Source organism: Cyprinus carpio, unplaced genomic scaffold, assembly GCF_018340385.1.
Source record: "Cyprinus carpio isolate SPL01 unplaced genomic scaffold, ASM1834038v1 S000006675, whole genome shotgun sequence".
Taxonomy (NCBI): domain Eukaryota; kingdom Metazoa; phylum Chordata; class Actinopteri; order Cypriniformes; family Cyprinidae; genus Cyprinus; species Cyprinus carpio.
Genome location: NW_024879293.1, coordinates 1,290,084 through 1,310,628, shown reverse-complemented (window position 1 = coordinate 1,310,628; position 20,545 = coordinate 1,290,084). Strand labels below are relative to the sequence as shown.

Genomic DNA, 20,545 nt, shown 5'->3' with positions numbered 1-20,545 from the left:
AACAGCAATAGGTCCAACAGATATTCTCCAAAATGGTATTGGCACAAAAAGTATTCTCGTAGCTTCGTATAGTTGCAGATGAACCACTGAGATCACATGGATTAATTCACAGATATCCTTGCTACGTTTCTGGACAACATAACATTTCAATTGCTTTCCATTCAATGTCAGACAGCTCTCAGATTCCATCGAAAAAATATCTTAATTTGTGTTCTGGAGATCAACAAAGGTCTTACGGGTTTGAAACGACATGAGGGTGAGTAATTAATGACAGAATTTTAATTTTTAGTTGAGCTAACCCTTTAAAGTGTATGGAAAGCAAAGTTACAATGATATACATTTTGTGTTATTTATTTATTTATTTATTTTGTATGTTCACGCTGATGTTAAAATTACATTTTCTGATTTGTGACCTGGTCACTTTCAGAAGTTATAATGATTCTTTCTTTTCCAAGAAAGAATGTGAAACAAATTGGTTATATAATTTTCATTTGTAAATATTTTAAAATATAATTCATGCCCAACATTTTTAACATCTTTAAGCCCTTTCAAGCCACAAGCTTTTGAAATCTTGATGTCAAAATCCAGCATTTTTTTACTCCAAACTCCCTTCATAACGTCAGTCGAGTGTTTGAAATAAATCCTTCTGTGAGATGATGTGGCTTCTTACACAGAATAAGGCATATTTCATAGTATTCAAAGCAGTGAGTAAGGCACTGTCGATTACCATTGCATTATTATATACTTTATTATAATAAAAATTACAAGACAAACTCAGATAAACCATATATGGTCGTAGTTGTGTATTTATTAGTCACGTTGAATCAATGAAAGCAGTTAAATCTTATGTTTATTCAGCAACCACTATAGGGATTTCCTGGGTTTCTTCTGCCAGGCACTGCTGAAGTTTCCACGTAAGAGCACCCTCTGGCGTTCGGATAGAGATTTACTGCTGATCACAGAACCGTGCTTCACTGAAAGATATGCAACACAATCCCAACCTCTATCTAAACTCAATTTATCACCTTTGTGATTTAATTTTGATTAGGGTAAACGTAACTATTAAGCTCACATACTCATTATGCACACTTCAATTTTTGAGATCAGATTATAAAAAGAACAAATAATTTATTATCCTACTTGTCTTAACCAATTGATATGTTTGTTATTATATACCTCCTATAATTCCAAGTCAATCAGATCATTGTACTCTGAGATATGAGTCTTCATGTGTTCACACTGTCTGTCAGCCATTTTGAAAGCTGCTTGAAAACATTCACCAAAAGAGTAGCTCCTTAATTTGCAATTTTTAGATATTTAAGCCTTTATTTTGGGTAAGTTTCCCTACTTATTGTAAAATTAAGAGATTAATGTTCAGACTTTTGCATATTATAACCTAGAACTTGGATGTGAGAAATTATTACATTAGATCCAAAAGATTTAGTAACATAGCGCAGATGCTACAGAACACAGTTAGCTGACTAGCTGTATAATGGCACTTTTACGACTTGGTTCAGCACGGCTCAGTATGTTATGGTACGGCTTGGCTCGGCACGGTTTGCATTTCCACTGCAGTATTATAGTTCTTTAGAGTGGGTGGGATTACTCACATACCACCACAACTCCTAAAAAAAACCTAAAAAAAACCTCTATCAACGAGAGGAACGTCTGTACTTCCACAACAGACAAGAAATCTTTTGGGTTGTTAAAAAAAGGTGCGTTCATTCAAAACAGTTGCGCTATCCTTCGCTGGCTGTGCTGATTTAGATTTAGCGGATCTTTTGTGTTTGTGTCGCAAGTTCAGTGACTACTAAAAAAGTACCAGGTACCAGGTACTCCACCAACAGCAAAACTCACACGTCACGTTTTGGTAATGGTACGGTTCACTTGCAACCTCAACCGAATTGTTACTAAAAAAGCAAAACCAAACAATTAATTTAAAAAGTGCAAAAATAAATACATGTGAGGCAGGAGTGAGCATAATACATGTGAGGCAGGAGTGAGCATGTTGTGTCTTACGGTAATAAATTACTTAACAGGCATTACTGACTTGTACTTTTAAATCCATTATATTATAAATTGACAGTTTATTGCTGGTCTGTGGTTTAACACTGCTGTAATTTTTGAAGATTTCATATTATTGTAAGGTGAGCTTAAAGGGTGAACTACCATGAAAATCACACAGCTTCAGTGAAAGTGACATGACATACAGCCAAATATGGTGACCCATACTCGGAATTCGTACTCTGCATTTAACCCATCCAAAGTGCACACACACCGCGGTGAACACACACACACACACCGTGAACACACACCTGGAGCAGTGGGCAGCCAATTTTATGCTGCGGCACCCAGGGAACAGTTGGGGTTTCGGTGCCTTGCTCAAGTGCACCTCAGTCATGTTATTGCCGGCCTGAGACTCGAACGCACAACCTTAGGGTTAGGAGTCAAACTCTCTAACCATTAGGCCACAACTTCCCACAGTGTGACCTCAATAAGAAAAAGTATAATTTCATAGATACTGTTAATAATAGTTGTGCATATTAAAATATGTATGAACTTAATAGATGACCTAGACTATTTGTTTAGCAAAATCCTGTCATTTTAATAAATATAACATTTATTAAAAAAATGTTTCCGCTCTCATTAAGCTCAGTGTGCTCTCTTTAAACTCTTCCACATTGAACGTATATGTAAATACTTCATAAACAGACTTTAAATATTAAGTGATGGGTGTCACCTTAAGTTAATCGATTTTCTATGTAATCTGTGAACACAAATCTACAGACTGGCTCTGATCTTTGGCAACTAGCATCAACTTTTCCAGACTGTAAATCTGTGGAAAATCTGAGCAAATATTGTGGAGTGTATTCCAGCCATAAGAGACTATAAATAAGTTGACATCCATTTAAAAAGAGGTTTCATAATGAAGCTAGTTTCGGTGTTCATCCTCATGTTTTATTGGTTTGATTTATTTGATTTTTTAATGTGTTACTTAGCTGAATGTGGACTAGTCTAGATGTTACAATGTGCTTTAGATGGCACTTCATTATAACTGTCACATAATGATCACACAAAATCCAGTTACAAGTGAAGTCCAGTTTATTTTGCCACAACAACGAACAAGCAAGATGTGTAGAGAATGTGAACATGAGCAGGTGAGCAGGTCTCTGTGACACGGAGACTGCGAGGCACTGACCCAATCCAACTCAGACAGAATTCCAAGAACAAGACGGTGAACCACACCGGACAACAATCCTTTTCTGAGAGCAATCATGACTCAAAGGACTGGAGAGGAAGCCAGGCATGGACAAACTCAAACAATGATCTGACAACATGCAGTACCAAACACAAGACAGATAAAGACAGGACAGAACAAGCGGCAGGTGCAGCTGTGCTAATTAGCTCATCAGCACCGTGGTTGCCGGAGCAACTCTGAACGAGCAATCAGACAGGTAACGAGATACAGACACGCAGAAATGAACACACGGATCCATGAATGTGTGTGGCAGGATGGTTAGATCCTCCTGTACTGATTGTTAGGATTGTTAGCCTATCAGTAGTTATGGGTGAGCGTATAAAGGGTGGAGTTGCGTGACTTGGATGTGTTGGTCTCAGGTGCTCTGCCCCTTTCTGCTACCAGCATTTACACAGTGTTTAGCAGTGTGGCTAACTTGGTCACGGCTCACTTAGGGTTCTTTTTGTGCATTTATCTGAAAGGTAAGCATTAGAGTAATGTGACTTTTAGCATCTTTCTACTCTTGTCATGCTAATGTTAGTGTTTTGTTATATATATATTTTTATTTATTTTTTTTTATTTTATTTATTTTTTTTTTATTTATTTTTTTTTATTTATCACTTATAGCCGTATGACATCAACTGGTTAATGTTGCGACCTGTGTTTGGTCAGACTTCTTACTTGGGTACGTGTAAGAATTATGGTGCAAAGTTTAACCATACTGTTGGAACTAGTTTGTTTTTCATTGCAGCAGTCCGTTGCTGCCCGCTCCTGGCTCCCACACCATCGTGTACATCGTTTATGGCTCTGCTTTGGTGTGGCTTTTGGCTGCATTTTTCCAGTTTCTGTTAACAACTTCTGGTTCCGATTCGGTTCAGTGCTCGTGCTAGCCCTGTCCATTTAATGTGGCTGAGGTGCTCGTGCATTGGAAGGTTCCTGCTGTAGTGGGGGACTCTAAACATCAGTATTAAGAATTGTTGCTGTCTTGTTCCTAGTTGGTTGGTTTGTGCATTTGGTTCTTTTTTTGTATTTCCTTTGTTGGATGGCTCCTATTTGGCCTATAACTTGATATCTGTACATATAGGGCCTTTTATATTGCCCTATATGTACTTGATGTGGAAGGCCGGATGATTTAAATTATCTAAATTTAATATTTGATTGTTCATCTCTTTTTGAGCCCAGTGTGTGTATTTCATTTTGTTTATTTCAGTTTTGTTAATTTCTTTATTCTTTTGGGAATATTTTGTTTTGCTTGAATTTTAAACCGGCTTCCTTTTTTTGGTTGTTTTTGATTTGGTTTGTTCATTTACAGGTGCTGTGTGTCAAACCCCAAAAGGGCAGGGAGGCAGATATCCACACGTGTGCGGTGGTGGCGCTATCTTGTCACCGTGTGCAGTGTTGTGGCGTGTCGATCACTAACCAAAATCTCACTGGGTATTGAGTGTGTGAATGTATGCACCAATAGTGTGTCATAATTGCAATTTGTGCTTCTTTAGGAGTTGATTCCAGCTGACCACAGCCCTGTAACTCTCTTTTTTTTTTTTTTTTTTTTTTTTTTTTTTGTGATCCGCAACAAATAACCAATCATTAAGTTTGTCAGCGCTCATGTGATTTCCTTTTTAAGTAATTTATTACTTGGATTAATAAAGCTTTGTATTTTGGTACCCACGTCTCTTGCTCAATTATTTTGTGGAACTGAACCTGTATTGCCTTGATTAGCACCTGCCAGTGCATAGTATTTCCCTAGGTGCAAGTCCTGGGGTGGCGTAGTCCTCTGTCTAGTGTTATAGTTTTTGTTGCCTATTGCCATGCTGCTACATTCTGGCGTAGTCGGCAGTGTTCTACAGTTTTGAGTAGAGACGTGGGTTATTTTGTTGCTTTGGATATTTCTTTAAATTGATATTGTTTTTGTTTACGGTTCTTCCTAGGAAGACAGCAGCACAAACTCCTGGAAGGATTCACCTGGCTGTTTTCTCTTTTCTAACCCCCCCCCCACCCCCCCACCCCCCCCCCATCTTTTTCATTCCCCTGTTTAGTGGTAAGTGTTTCTGACATCTGCTATGGAAGGGGAGTTGCAAGAACTTCGAGATCCTGTCGCCCATTTTGAAGGCTGATAATGAAAGGCTCAGACAGGAACAAGCTCCAGTTGTAGATCCTGGTGTGGCCACTATTGCTGCCACTGGACCTTCTGTTCTGCAGCAACCTACTGGTGCTAGTGCTCAATTATCTGAGAGATTCATTTTTGTGCCCCGAGATAGAAAATGACCAATGTTTAGCAGTAGAGCAAGCCTTACCATTAATGACTGGGTAGAGGAAGCCCAAGCCTGCATGCGGGCACGTCATTTGTCCGTAGTTGACCAAGTTTTCTTTCTTTTTGATCACCCTGGAGGGCGACGCCCGAGATGAGATCAGATATCATTCTGACATGGAGAGGGGGGATCCTGAGAAAATAATTCAGGTGTTTAAGAGAATTGTATGGGTGTTCCCTGTCTTGCGTAGCATTACAGCAGGCCTTTTCTCCAGGAGACAACAGGAGGGTAGAGACATTGTTAGAATTCTCCATTGCATTGCTGGGCCTCTTGGAGAAAGTCTCCTCATGCCATACCGAATGCAGAAGCTTTATTGCGTGACCAATTTGTTGTGAGCACGTTATTGATATTGGTCTTCGTCGTGAACTCAAGCAATTGGTCCGCCATCAACCTTCCTCTACACTTTTTAGAGGTTTACACGGGAAAGAACCACTTTCCCACAGGCCATGGACTTTCATATGACGCTGTGACATCTCTGTTGGACCGTACAGTTTTGGGCTCTGGGTACCATGTATACATGGATAATTTTTACACTAGTCCCAAGCTCCTAAGAGACTTGTTTGCTTTGAAGTTCGGTGCATGTGGGACTTTACAGAGACAACAGGAAAGATTGCCCTCGGAATGCAGCTAACTCACTCACCAAAAAGTCTGTGAGGGGCTCCATCAGGTGGATTTGAGACAAAAATCTTGTTTGTGAAATGGATGGACACACAAAAGGTGTCTGTCTGCTCCATCCATGCTGCTTATACAGGAGACAATGTGCAAAGGAGGGCGAAAACACAAAATGGATGGAGGACAAAGTTTTCCATGTCCTGCACCTGTGACTGCCTACAACCAGCACACGGGGGGGGTGTTGACCTGTCTGATCAACTGTTACAATACTACAGTACACAGCACAAAACAATGAAGTGGTACAGAAAGCTATTTTTTACACTTCTTGGACATTGCTGCCACCATGCTTTTATTGTGCACAAAGAGCTTTATGGCACCATGACCCACAAGGAGTTTATGGAAGAACTAATTGCAGAGCTCTGTGGTGTGTCACAGAAAATACCACCAAAGCGGACCAGTGCTGACCATGTGCCTTTTCCAGGAACTGAGCAGACCTCAGATGCCACTACTGGTCGCAGGACTGTCTGTGTGCTTTGGCAAAGCAAAGCATGGTAAGAGGCAGGACACTCCTTGGAAATGCCAGGCATATGATGTGCTCTTGTGTGTCCAGGTGTAAAGGAACTGTTTCCTAGAGTGGCACAAAGATGTATTAACTATGCAATTCTGGGTACTATGTGACATAGTGATCCTTTTTTGTGCACTCTTCCTGTTTACAACTCAGATTTTCACATAATTTAGAAAGAAATTCTAGACTACGAGCTCCAGTCTCAAAAAGTCCCGGGAACCAATGTTCTGTATGTGTTTTATTGGGCTTGTTCAAGTGATTTAACTTTAGTTTTTCACTAACCACGCATAACATTTTATTTCTCAAAAACACAATCATGTACATACATGCCGCTCACTTATTATTATTATTATTATTATTATTATTATTATTATTTTTATATTATAGCCCAGTTTGTGCTGATTACAGTGAGATTAGACTTTAGCCATTTAGATATTTATAAGAAACTGAAAAAAGCACAAATGTCAGGGCATGACAAAATATCTCCAGGCCCCAAAAATACCTGGCATTTCGGCCACACCTCAGAGGTTCTGAGTTTTTGGAAGCAGAAAGTGTTTCCTAGCGTAGAAGAACGTAGACAGTTGTCTAAGTCCAGTTTAGTGCTCTGGCAGTGGGATCGTTTCGTAGAAAGAAAGCCGGTGGGTGTTATACCGACGGGTGTTTTCACCCCCGATGGGGGTGAGGAGCTTTATCAGTTGATTTTGCCCATCATTTTGAAAGCAGATGTTCTGACACCGCTCCATCAGGAGCAATGGACATCAGGGCATTGAACGAACCACTGATTGTGTATACAGCACCACACACCATCTTTTGGCACTTTCACAACTTGGTACGACCACCGAATCCCTCAACTCCTGGATTTTGTGGCGACCTCGCATGCCACACTCCTGTAGGTAAACCAACTGGCCCTCCTCTAATTGTGTACACTGCACATTCTGATCATAATGTGCCTTACGTCGGAAGAGCTGAGCAAGGTAAAGCATGTTCACCGTTCCCTGTTGAAGGCCAGGATTCAAAGAGGTTCTCCAAATCAGAACCCTAATGATAGCCCTTTGAGTGGAAAAGCGTTGCTTTCTGAAGATGAGCTGGATGAGGGTGACTTGTTGGCTTTAGTGCCCGTAGTCCCTCAAGCTTGCTTCTCCATGCCACCTAGGTGCCACCACAGAGTGGGTTGGCAGCATCTGGGTCTGTGACGGGGTGCCAGGCCTCAAGACACTTGTGCTCTGGAGATAGATACCTCCTGTATCCGTGGCTGTATCTACAGACCTCCCTGTTCCCGATTTAGCCGCACTGAGAAGGACAACAAGAATTACTGCTGGTGTCCTTACATTTATCCTACCCGTCAGATTTTCCTACCAGGGTTAACTGCGCATGCGCACAGCAATATCGTGTCCTTTTTCTCATGATAAAACAACTATATTTAATGTATTTGCGTTAATGTAAGTGTAGGTTTAGGGTTGGGGTAGGTATAGAATTTAATAAAACACAATCTAATACGTAGAAAAAATTATTTATTGCTGGTTTCCTGTAAATGTATCCCTTCTTGCTTCATACGCGAATTATACACATAATTACTGTATTTGCATTACTGTAAGGGTAGGTTTAGGGTTATGGTATGTGTAGATGTTAATAAACCATAATTTTTATCGGCAGCATTTTTCGTTGTCGAATTGTACTACCCACTGTTTTAATGGGAGGTAGGAAAATCTGACAGCGTAGGACAAATCGACAGAACACCGGCCAACAGCCAAACGTTTATAGTCGCCCACGGGCTGTGGGTGAGGCGACCAGTGAGGCCATGTCCTCATCTGAGGCTGCTTCAAGTGAGATTTCGGTCCTTTATAGGCCTTGGGTGTTGAGTCCTGTGTTCTAGGGGTTTATCTTTTTGTATGGCATCTTAGGGACGACGATACAAAAAGCAGGAATAGATTGTGGCAGGATGGTTAGATCCTCCTTATTGATTGTTAGGATTGTTAGCCTATCAGTAGTTATGGGTGAGCGTATAAGGGTGGAGTTGCGTCACTTTGGATGTGTTTTGCTCTCAGGTGCCCCCGCCCCTTTCTGCTACCAGCGTTTACACTGTTGTTAGCAATGTGGCTAACTTGGTCACGGCTCACTTAGGTTCTTTTTGTTGTATACATGGATAATTTTTACACTAGTCCCAAGCTGCCTACGAGACTTGTGTTTGCTTTGAAGTTCGGTTGCATGTGGGACTTACAGAGACAAAAGGAAAGATTGCCCTCGGAATGCAGCTAACTCACTCACCCAAAAAGTCTGTTAGAGGGCTCCATCAGGTGGATTTGAGAAAAAAATCTTGTTTGTGAAATGGATGGACACACAAAAGGTGCTGTCTGCTCCATCCATGCTGCTTATACAGGAGACAATGTGCAAAGGAGGGGCGAAAACACAAAATGGATGGAGGACAGAGAGTTTTCCCATGTCCTGCACCTGTGACTGCCTACAACCAGCACACGGGGGGGGGGGGGGGGGGGGGTGGGGGGTGTTGACCTGTCTGATCAGCTGTTTACAATACTAAAGTACACAGCACAAAACAATGAAGTGGTACAGAAAGCTATTTTTACACTTCTTGGACATTGCTGCCCACCATGCTTTTATTGTGCACAAAGAGCTTTATGGCACCATGAACCCACAAGGAGTTTATGGAAGAACTAATCGCAGAGCTCTGTGGGTGTGTCACAGAAAATACCACCAACGAGGACCAGTGCTGACCATGTGCCTTTTCCAGGAACTGAGCAGACCTCAGATGCCACTACTGGTCGCAGGACTTGTGTGCTTTGCAAAGCAAACCATGGTAAGAGGCAGGACACTCCTTGGAAATGCCAGGCATATGATGTGCACTTGTGTGTCCAGGTGTAAAGGAACTGTATCCAAGAGTGGCACAAAGATGTATAACTATGCAATTCTGGGTACTTTGTGACATAGTGATCCTTTTTTTGCACTCTTCCTGTTTTACAACTCAGATTTTCACATAATTTAGAAAGAAATTCTAGACTACGAGCTCCAGTTCTCAAAAGTCCCGGGAACCAATGTTCTGTATGTGTTTTATGGGCTTGTTCAAGTGATTTAACATTTTTAGTTTTTCACTAACCACGCATAACATTTTATTTCTCAAAAACACAATCATATACATACATGCTGCTCACTTTATTATTATTATTATTATTATTATTATTATTATTATTATTATTATAGCCCAGTTTGTGCTGATTACAGTGAGATTAGACTTTAGCCATTTAGATATTTATAAGAAACTGAAAAAAGCACAAATGTCAGGGCATGACAAAACTTCTCCAGGCCCCAAAAATACCCTTAGACCTCAGAGGGTTAAAGAGGTTCTGAGTTTTTGGAAGCAGAAAGTGTTTCCTAGCGTAGAAGAACGTAGACAGTTGTCTAAGTCCAGTTTAGTGCTCTGGCAGTGGGATCGTTTCGTAGAAAGAGCCGGTGTGTTATACCGACGGGTGTTTCACCCTGATGGGGGTGAGGAGCTTTATCAGTTGATTTTGCCCATCATTTTGAAAGCAGATGTTCTGACACAGCTCCATCGGGAGCATGGACATCAGGGCATTGAACGAACCACTGATTGTGTATACAGCACCACCATCTTTTGGCACTTTCACAACTTGGTACACCACCGAATCCCTCAAATCCTGGATTTTTTGGCGACCCCTCGCATGCCACACTCCCTGTAGGTAAACCAACTGGCCCTCCTCTAATTGTGTACACTGCACATTCTGATCATAATGTGCCTTACGTCGGAAGAGCTGAGCAAAGGTAAAGCAATGTTTCACCGTTCCCTGTTGAAGGCCAGGATTCAAAGAGGTTCTCCAAATCAGAACCCTAATGATAGCCCTTTGAGTGGAAAAGCGTTGCTTTCTGAAGATGAGCTGGATGAGGGTGACTTGTTGGCTTTAGTGCCCGTAGTCCCTCAAGCTTGCTTCTCCATGCCACCTAGGTGCCACCACAGAGTGGGTTGGCAGCATCTGGGTCTGTGACGGGGTGCCAGGCCTCAAGACACTTGTGCTCTGGAGATAGATACCTCCTGTATCCGTGGCTGTATCTACAGACCTCCCTGTTCCCGATTTAGCCGCACTGAGAAGGACAACAAGAATTACTGCTGGTGTCCTTACATTTTATCCTACCCGTCAGATTTTCCTACCAGGGTTAACTGCGCATGCGCACAGCAATATCGTGTCCTTTTTCTCATGATAAACAACTATATTTAATGTATTTGCGTTAATGTAAGTGTAGGTTTAGGTTTGGGGTAGGTATAGACTTTAATAAAACACAATCTAATACGTAGAAAAAATTATTTATTGCTGGTTTCCTGTAAATGTATCCCTTCTTGCTTCATCCGCGAATATAACACATAATTACTGTATTTGCATTACTGTAAGGGTAGGTTTAGGGTTATGGTATGTGTAGATGTTAATAAACCGTTATTTTATCGGCAGCATTTTTCGTTGTCGAATTGTACTACCCACTGGGAGGTAGGAAAATCTGACAGCGTAGGACAAATCGACAGAACACCGGCCAACAGCCAAACGTTTATAGTCGCCCACGGGCTGTGGGTGAGGCGACCAGTGAGGCCATGTCCTCATCTGAGGCTGCTTCAAGTGAGATTTCAGTCCTTTATAGGCCTTGGTGTTGAGTCCTGTGTTCTAGGGGTTTATCTTTTTGTATGGCATCTTAGGGACGACGATACAAAAAGCAGGAATAGATTGTGGCAGGATGGTTAGATCCTCCTATGCGATTGTTAGGATTGTTAGCCTATCAGTAGTTATGGGTGAGCGTATAAAGGGTGGAGTTGCATCACTTGGATGTGTTGCTCTCAGGTGCCCCGCCCCTTTCTGCTACCAGCGTTTACACTGTTGTTAGCAGTGTGGCTAACTTGGTCACGGCTCACTTAGGTTCTTTTTGTGCATTTATCTGAAAGGCAAGCATTAGAGTAATGTGACTTTTAGCATCTTTCAGCTTTTTAGCATTCGGTTCAGTGCTCACGCTGGCCCTGTCCATTTAATGTGGCTGAGGTGCTCATGCATTGGAGGGTTCCTGCTGTAGTGCGGGACTCTGAACATCAGTATTAAGAAGTGTTGCTGTCTTGTTCCTAGTTGGTTTGTTTGTTTGTGTATTTGTTCTTTCCTTTTTGTATTTCCTTTGTTGGATGGCTCATATTTGGCCTATAACTTGATATCTGTACATATAGGGCCTTTTATATTGCCCTATATGTACTTGATGTGGAAGGCCGGATGATTTAAATTATCTAAATTTATTATTTGATTGTTCATTTCTTTTGAGCCTAGTGTGTATTTTATTTTGTTTATTTCAGTTTTGTTAATTTTTTTATTCTCTTGGGAATATTTTGTTTTGATTGAATTGTAAATTTGCTTCCTTTTTGTTTGTTTTTGATCTGGTTTGTTCATTTACAGGTGCTGTGTGTGTCTTCCCCTGACTGGGATGATGCACATTAAATATCGCATGGGATTTATCATATGGGCCTAGTACTTACACTTTTAGGATGAAATCTACGGAGTGTTTTTATAAATGAGATGTCCCCTTTTAGGACATCTATTTCACTTACATAAATGCTTAAAGGTGTAAATTACTTAGGAAAAAAAAAAGAAAAAAAACACACAGTAACTGATTTATTGTTGATGTTCTCAAATTAGCTTTTATACACCGAAATTCATGTTTAGTGAAGCTCCTCCCACAAAACCTGCACAACGAAACACACAGAGGTCAGAAGTCAGAAAGAGCTCTATCATCAAGTACGTTTACACATACAAGGAATTTGACTTGGTGACACGAGCTTCCAGTGCAGAAGAAAATACAGACATAGTGCAAGTATACATGATAGTGCAGACATACATAGAATTACACAGTAAAGATGAAATAACACTAATATAAGAAAAGAAAACAGATAATTAAAAAAATGCACTATATAAAGTAATAGAAATATAGTTTAGAAATATTGTTTAAATGAATGTACAGATATGTTATTTACAAGTATGCAGTTTATAAATGTAAAATTTTTGAATTCTTTGTATTAATGTGTCAGTTATGATGGACAATGTATAGTTATGAATGTTTTAATTGTTCAGGCTGATTATAGCTGCAGGGAAAAAAAATAAATTGTGCTTGGCTGTTATGGTGGTCTCTGCTCTGTAGCGCTAACCAAAAGGCAACAGTTCTAAGAAAGAGTGGACTGGGTGTGTGGGCTCTAAAGTAGAGCCCGGCCGATTAGGGAGCGACAGGCTCATATCGGCCGATAAAATCGGCAGCCAGATAAATCGGTCAGGCTCTAGTCTAAAGTGATTTTCTTAGCCCTTTTCCTCCTCTCTGGAGATGTAAAGATCCTGGAGGTTGGGCAGGGGGAACCCCGCTAACCACCAATCCTCTCAGCAGTCCTGACTGTTCCGTTGTAGTCTCTTGATGTCTGATTTGGTAGCTGAGCCAGACCAGACAGTTAAGGATGTACACAGGACAGACTCAATGATGGCCGAGTAGAACTGTTTCAGCAGTTCCTGTGGCAGGTAGAATTACGAAGGCTGAACTGTTACAGGAAGGGTAAGTAAATGTGTGAAGTGCAGATCAGAGCAGGTAGGGGTGTGAGACTGGGCTTTTCGAATCTGCAGTAAAACACATTCAGATCGCCTACCAGTTGTTGATTCTCCACAGACTGTGGGGGTGGTGTCTTGTACTTAGCGATGTTCCTCAGACCAGTCCAGAGTGATGCCTGGTTGTTGGCTGAAAACTGTTTTTTCAGCGTTTCAGAGTATTTTTTTTTTTTAGTCACTCTGATCTCCTTTGTTAGTCTGAAAACAGATAGCTGAACAAATAACTGAAATGGAGCAAAGGTACCCAGACTCTCTTTTAATCATTCTTGGGGGTTTTAATAAAGCAAATCTCTCCTGTGAACTGCCAAAACACAGACAGCACGTTACATGTCCCACCAGAGATAGTAATATATTGCATCACACTTAGACTAACCATGTTCCGTACACAGCAAGGCTCCGTATAGATGATGTTTTAATGCAGATCACTGAATAAAAACTTCCAGGACATACATTAACTATATATCGGTGTCATTCTTAACCTCCCATGATGCGATCCACTCTGAACAGCTGGAAGCCCGGCAGATGTAGCGCAAACGCTTCACTCAGCCAGGTTTCAGTGAAGCAAAATGCAGCAGAGTTTGAAAAGTCCTTGTTGATGTGGGTGAGGAGAAGAAGTTTATCTGTTTTGTTAAGAAGGGAATGGACATTTGCAAGATGAATGCTTGGGAGTGCAGTGATACTATACGTATTGTGGAAAAAAGTAGTTTCAATGTAACTAGCTACTTTTTGGTAGTAACTTGTAGTGAAGCTAGCTACTTTTTCAAAGCTTAGCTACTTTATCCTATGAGTAGCTTGTAGCTTATCAAGCTACATAATGTTTTGGACTGTTTGGACACTGTGAGCATGTCTCGTCTTTAGGGTTTGGTATCGATTGGGTTTTTTACGATACCGGTGCCATATCGATACTTTTAAAACAGTACCGGTGCCTGAGCCGATACTTAAAAAAAAAAAAAAAACTATAAAAAAAAAAAAAAACCACAAAAAATACTATAGATAACATTAAAGAACACTGAAAATATTACAAATAAATCCATAGCATTCACATGCACCTTGGATGCTCTCATTTCCCAAGTTGTGCTTCCCTTACTCTAAGGCTAATAAATGTATTTCACGATCTGGGTCATTATTTAATACAAAAACACACATAATGTTTCTACTGTGTCTCTGTCAATCACTCTGATATTAAGTAAACATTAGTGCTGTCTGTCATCGTCTTTAATCAGTTCTGTGAATGACTGTATGGTCATTCTTTATAAAGTAGCAACAACGTTGTTTTATAAAGTAGGCCTATGCATTCATATGTGTTAAGGGCTAGATTTTCGCTGAAGGAAACAGCTGTGGTGTGATAAGCAGTAACCGGAGTGAAGACTTTACAGTAGATGGAAAACCGATTGTTCCCTCGTGACCTTTTGTAAACTGTATTTATGACAAAGAACTGCACAGATACAGATATTCTAACAATCTATCGATAAACACAACTCGTGTCCTCTGTTTCTGTTTGAGTCCATTTGCGCTGCTCCGCCGCAGTCTGCGGATTGAAGAGCGTTCTGAAAGACGGGGAGGAGACAGGTCTGCTGTCATTTTCATATGAAATTTGAGGGGACTGACTCTGAGGCGATCGCAAATTTGTGTACAGTTTATGGAGCTAAACACTATAGCCCTGCTGAAAAGTCTAGCGACGCCCATGCTTCTTGCGTACATTTTGGAGAACCAGGACAAAAATTTTTAGTCGATCGCTCAGGAATTTAAGAGGCACCGAAATGAGGCGCCGAAATCTGCATTCTGATTCGGTTCGGTTCATACCGGGTTTCGGTACCCAACCCTACTCGTCTTTCACCAGAACTTTCCTTTACGTTTCTTCACTAACATGTTTACATAGTACATATATTGTCACATATTTTTCAGAATATGGAACATAACAGTTCCTTACATATTGTTCATTATATTGTAATATATTGACACAATATATTATTTTGCATATATTTCAACATATTTAAATCAATTTATATATTGGTTAACATATGAGAATGTTTTGTTTCCATAAGGAAAGACCCCCATCCCAAGTATGTTTTCATATGAATGTTTATTAGCGGCCAGTCGAGAGACACAGCAGAACAACTCTCAAAGATTACAGCACTTTATATTAGAAATGAGCAATGATAACATGATATGATTACATCATTTTCTCCAGTATAATTGGTTCTCATCTTTAACTGGACAAAAGTGCATCTTGAACGTTTGAATAATTTAATCCTAGTACTTGTCCTGTATCTGCATACACTCTTTCAACACACTAACTTTCACCAGGCCCAGGCTTAGGAGCTGGGCATCTCAACCTTGAAAGCATATATAAACCCGTTAGAATAAAAATATTAATCCTGCAAGATAAAGGAACATTATGAAGGTTTTTTTTTTTGTTTTGTTTTTTGAGACCACAGAGGCTGATGCTTCTGCAGCAAAGTGTTTGTGTGTGTGTGTGTGTGTGTGTGTGTGTGTGTGTGTGTGTGTGTGTGTGTGTGTGTGTGTGTGTGTGTGTGTGTGTGTGTGTGTGTGAGAGAGAGAGAGGCAGAGAGAGAGATTGAGGCGCGCCTGCTGCACATGCTCAGTGCAATCCTGAGAGACCTTACATGCAAACCACACCCTGATTCACACAAGATATAAGATTTACTGTAGGAGTTGAGAATATTTCTGAATCTGCTCACAGGTTCAAGCGGATCACTTCAACCTACAATGGAGTCTGAGAACACCAAAGAAGGATGTAAATGCCAAAATGATTGCAGTAAATGCCAATGTCATTGTCATATAATAACCAACAGTCCAAAACCTAAACAAGTGATTGTGGAGGAGAAGACGTCTGAGGCGCCTGAAATGCCTTTGAAGAGCGCGCCCCCTGTTATTGCTTTCCTTGTGATTTCGGCTCCTCTGATTGTGGCCCCGGTGATTCTGGCCCTGGTGATTCTGGCCCTGGTGATTCTGGCTCCTGTGATTGTGGCCCCTGTGATTGTGGCTCCTGCGATTGTGGCTCCTGTGATTGTCAGTGTATGTTCTGACAGGTGAGAAACATTTGTTTTATCACTGACTCTTTAATCACTGCTTCAAAAAAAAATTGACAGTTTAATCAGCAAAATGGAGTATTTGGATTATTTAATTGAAGCGAGTCAAATAGAATCTAAAACTCTTGATAAATGTGCACTTGAACATTGAACAATACTTGTATAACATTGAACTTTTTATTATTTTTAACACTAACAAAGATTAATAAATAAATCATTAGATCCTGAGAACAAATGAGACTTTATTGCAAAGTGTTACTAAAAAAGTGACAAGCTTTTATTTAAAATCTTAAATATACAAAACATTTTAATGGTATTAATGTTATTTTTATTTTTATGTTTGTTATGTACACTACGCATACGTCCTAGGTCATCTGCCCGGAATAGCTTCCGCGTACAAAAGCGCAAGCTACAGAAAAGTGGTTATGTTTTAAATATGGATATGTTTCTTCCAAAAATGCATGGACTTTATTTGAGAGGCCTTTATTCACCCCCCGGAGCTGTGTAAGGCACTTTTTATTATGGATGCACACACTTTATTGGACTTCTTTTGGACTGCTGAACAGAAACTCCCACCCACTGCCATTATAAAGCTTGAAAGAGCCAGGACAATTTTTAATATAACTCTGATTGGATTTGTCTGAAAGAAGAAAGTCATATACACCAATGATGGCTTTAGGGTGAGTAAATCATGGGATAATTTTCATTTTTGTGTGAACTATCCCTTTAATTCTTCCTTCGTTGCGAATAATAGAGTAGAATAGCAGTAATCTTATTTTACACTTAACATGTTGGTAGATGGAGATGAAATATATTCCTGCATTGTCACAATTACTGCCCAGATCCTGACATAATTGGAGTAGATACTAGAAGCTTCTCTGCAAAAAAGTCAAACTCTAAATTCAGTTTCATGTGTTATTTTATATGTAAATATACTAAGGTGTTAAAAATATTATATATTTAATAATATATTTTATGTGCTACCTGTGACAATTTCAATCTATATTCCTCATGCCTGTCACTTCAGAATCCCTCCCAGCTCACACCTGTTCACACTTCACGATCACCACACCTGTCTAGGACTACCGTCATCAGCACATCTCTATGAAACCATACACCATTCAGTGTCTGGTCTCACCTTGAGTTTCAGACTGCTTACCTGTCCTCCTTGTGCTGATCTCGCATTACTTCAAGAATGTGCTCTGTCTGTGTCTCCTTGTGCTCCCTCCTTGTTGTTTGTGTGCTTTGTTTGTTCCCTTGGATCGACCAACCTGTGGATTCGCTACTTATCTACTCACCGGTCCCCAAGAGGTGTGTGCTCTCCTCTCCACCCAGCATCCACAATCTCATCCCCACCTGCAAGGACAGTACTACTATAGAGCAGTGCTTCCCAACCCTGTCCTGGAGGACCCCTGCCCTGCACATTTTGTATGTCTCCCTAATCAGACTCACCCAGTTTAGTTCTTGCAGTCTCTACTAACGAGCTGATGAGTGGAATAAGGGAGACATACAAAAGGTGGGAGGCAGGGGGGCCTCCAGGACAGGTTTGGGAAGCACTGCTAACTGCCACATGCCTAGGTCTACCAAATCATCTGATAGATATGGAGGAAATAGTTTTTTTTTTTTTTTTTTTTTTTTTTAGACAAAATACAAAATTAGTGCTTCAATTTTTGGGGCTTGGGGACTTACTACAGTCCTACATGACTTACTACAGTGGGAAGAATAATAATAATTATGATAGCTTTGATGTTTGTTGTTTTTGTGTTGTTCTACTGTCTTTCCTCGGATCAATGATGGCCAGTGCAGCAGTCAAACAGATGATCAGTGTGTCTGAGAGACGATCTGGAGCTGATGGTAGATACACCCATGTGTTCCCAGCAGTCCCTGGACTGGACGAACCGCACACATTTCCTGAAAAAACCTTGTGAGGAGTGCCTCTCATTTCCACTCTATTTCACATTTTTATTGTCTCTTTCAATAGTAAGGGAGTCCGTATACTCATTGTATTTTCTTTTTATAATATTAAGGTAGTGATGTATATTTTGGGTAGAGCCGGCAGGAGGTTAAAGGGTGTTATGCTTATTATTTTGTCATAAGCCCCTTCCTGAAGTCATTTATTATTTAATAAGTAATCAAAGTTTAAAGTGTAAAATGTACTGTTTAATGTAATGTAAGGGGACGGTGAAGGTTCAAAGCAGGTCACTTGTCCGAGTTACCAGATAATGCAAACGGAAATTAAAGAGCAAAGAATAAAAAAGATTTATTGTTGATCATATAATAGAATTTTGAAAATGACTTCTTATTATCTACTACTGAGTAAGCAGATGCATCTTAAAACATATGATGAAGTATCCATTCTTAACACCAGAAGACTAGAGACTGCTGCTGAAGCTGAGAAGACTGGATGGACGAGCACCTCAGTGTTTATTATCTTCTGAATCTTATTTACTCGCACATTTACTACAGTAAGTCTAGTCACTGATATACTCTACATAACCATGACCAACATGGGCAAGGCTAAGAGAGTGCACACACACACTGTGAAACATGAGTGATGTGTGTTCCCCGTGTAGTGTTTAGCTTGGGATGCGCAGACTTTTACACTGCTCCTGAGAAAACTGTGATATCTGGCTACGGTAATAGATAGTGTGACCAATATTGGTCCATTTGGATGGAAAATAGGAAGAGATTCGCTACCCAACACACCTTTAGCTCTGTGTGGAAAGCTGTAATCTGTATATTAACTTTATCATTAACACAATTTTGTAACCATAATGAAATACTGTTATTAAACCATTATGCGCTAACTAGTCTTGATTCAACAACAAAACTTAAACGCTTCATCCAATAAAACATTATATTAACCAAACATCTACTCAATAAAGTTTGAATAAAGAGGACACGAAAAACATATTAATCATGCATCTGATCGATAAAGTGTGAAGAAAGAGGAGACGTGAAGCAAACTATCACTTGTTCTTCTAATGTTGGTTTGCATGAAGAGGATCTGAAGCAGAACAGACTGAAAAACAGAGTAAAGTTTGTGGGAAAAGATGAACTGAAGAATGATTTTTCTTACACTAATCGTAGCCCAGATATATTACAGACATTTAAAAAATATCCCTCAGATGTGATTACACAGCGTTTGATCCGAGCTCCACGATCTTTGGCTGGTTTTAGTCATTATTTTAAAGGAAAGGTGAAATGATTAGGAAGTAATTCAGTGGTGATTGTGTTTCTGTCTGCTGTTTCCAATCTCTCCAGCGAGAAGAGAATCCTGGACCTTCTGTGGCCTTTACTGCTTCTTCATGTTTCAGCACAAACTCAGACCCTGTTTGATTAATAAACCTCTGCTTTTCAAATCTACAACACAACATCATTCAAAAGATTGGGATCAGTATTATTTCTTCTTCTGCTCTTTAAGACTGTGTTTATTCAACACACTAAAAACAGTGTTATTGTGAAATGTTTACAAATTAAATTGTTTTTCTATTTTATTTTAATACACTATAAAATATAATTATTCCTGTGATTCATTGCTCCAGTCTTCGCATGATCCTTCAGAAATCATTATAATATGCTGATATATTATCAATGCTGAAAACATTGCATGCATATACAAAAGGCATTATTATTACATTTTTAGCTTAGATGAATATAAAGTTTTGAGTGTAATGTGTGAAACTGTGTAAAGCTGCTGAAATGTGAAATGCTTCCTGAGAGTCTGCTGCTGGAAGAGAAGCTCGTCTGTGGATCCTCACACATTAAAACTCTCTCTCTCTGCTCGTTTGTAAAAGTCTTAAAAACTCTTGAAGCCAAGCCTCAGATCCAAAATTGTTCACAGTTGTCCGCTGATTGATTCCCTCTGCTGTCAATCATACACGAGAGGCATCTCTGTGTGGCGTTTAGATGTTGTTTGCTGTGATTTTCTGTTTCTACTTTCACTTTCACAGGAGACGCTGATTGGATCCCTCTGCTGTCAATCATACACGAGAGGCGGTTGAAAAAATCAGATTAAAAACCAGATTTAGTGAAACAAACATTTATTCAATATTAGCTCAAATTTGCTTGGGGGAATAAAATGTAACTTTTGGTAGATTTAATCCTGACTCCAAAGGGTCTTTGCTTAATCC

General features: G+C 40.0%; 1 long non-coding RNA gene and 1 pseudogene across 1 annotated transcript; both read left to right on the top strand.

Annotated features, from left to right (window-relative positions):
- The window catches only part of LOC109092172, a 1,055,107-nt pseudogene that overhangs the window by 538,880 nt on the left and 495,682 nt on the right, over nt 1-20,545 (top strand).
- Nucleotides 2,910-5,226, top strand: LOC122144448. The gene is made up of 3 exons (XR_006159714.1): nt 2,910-3,720; nt 3,866-3,923; nt 4,551-5,226. It is a non-coding gene; the product is annotated as an uncharacterized LOC122144448 (long non-coding RNA).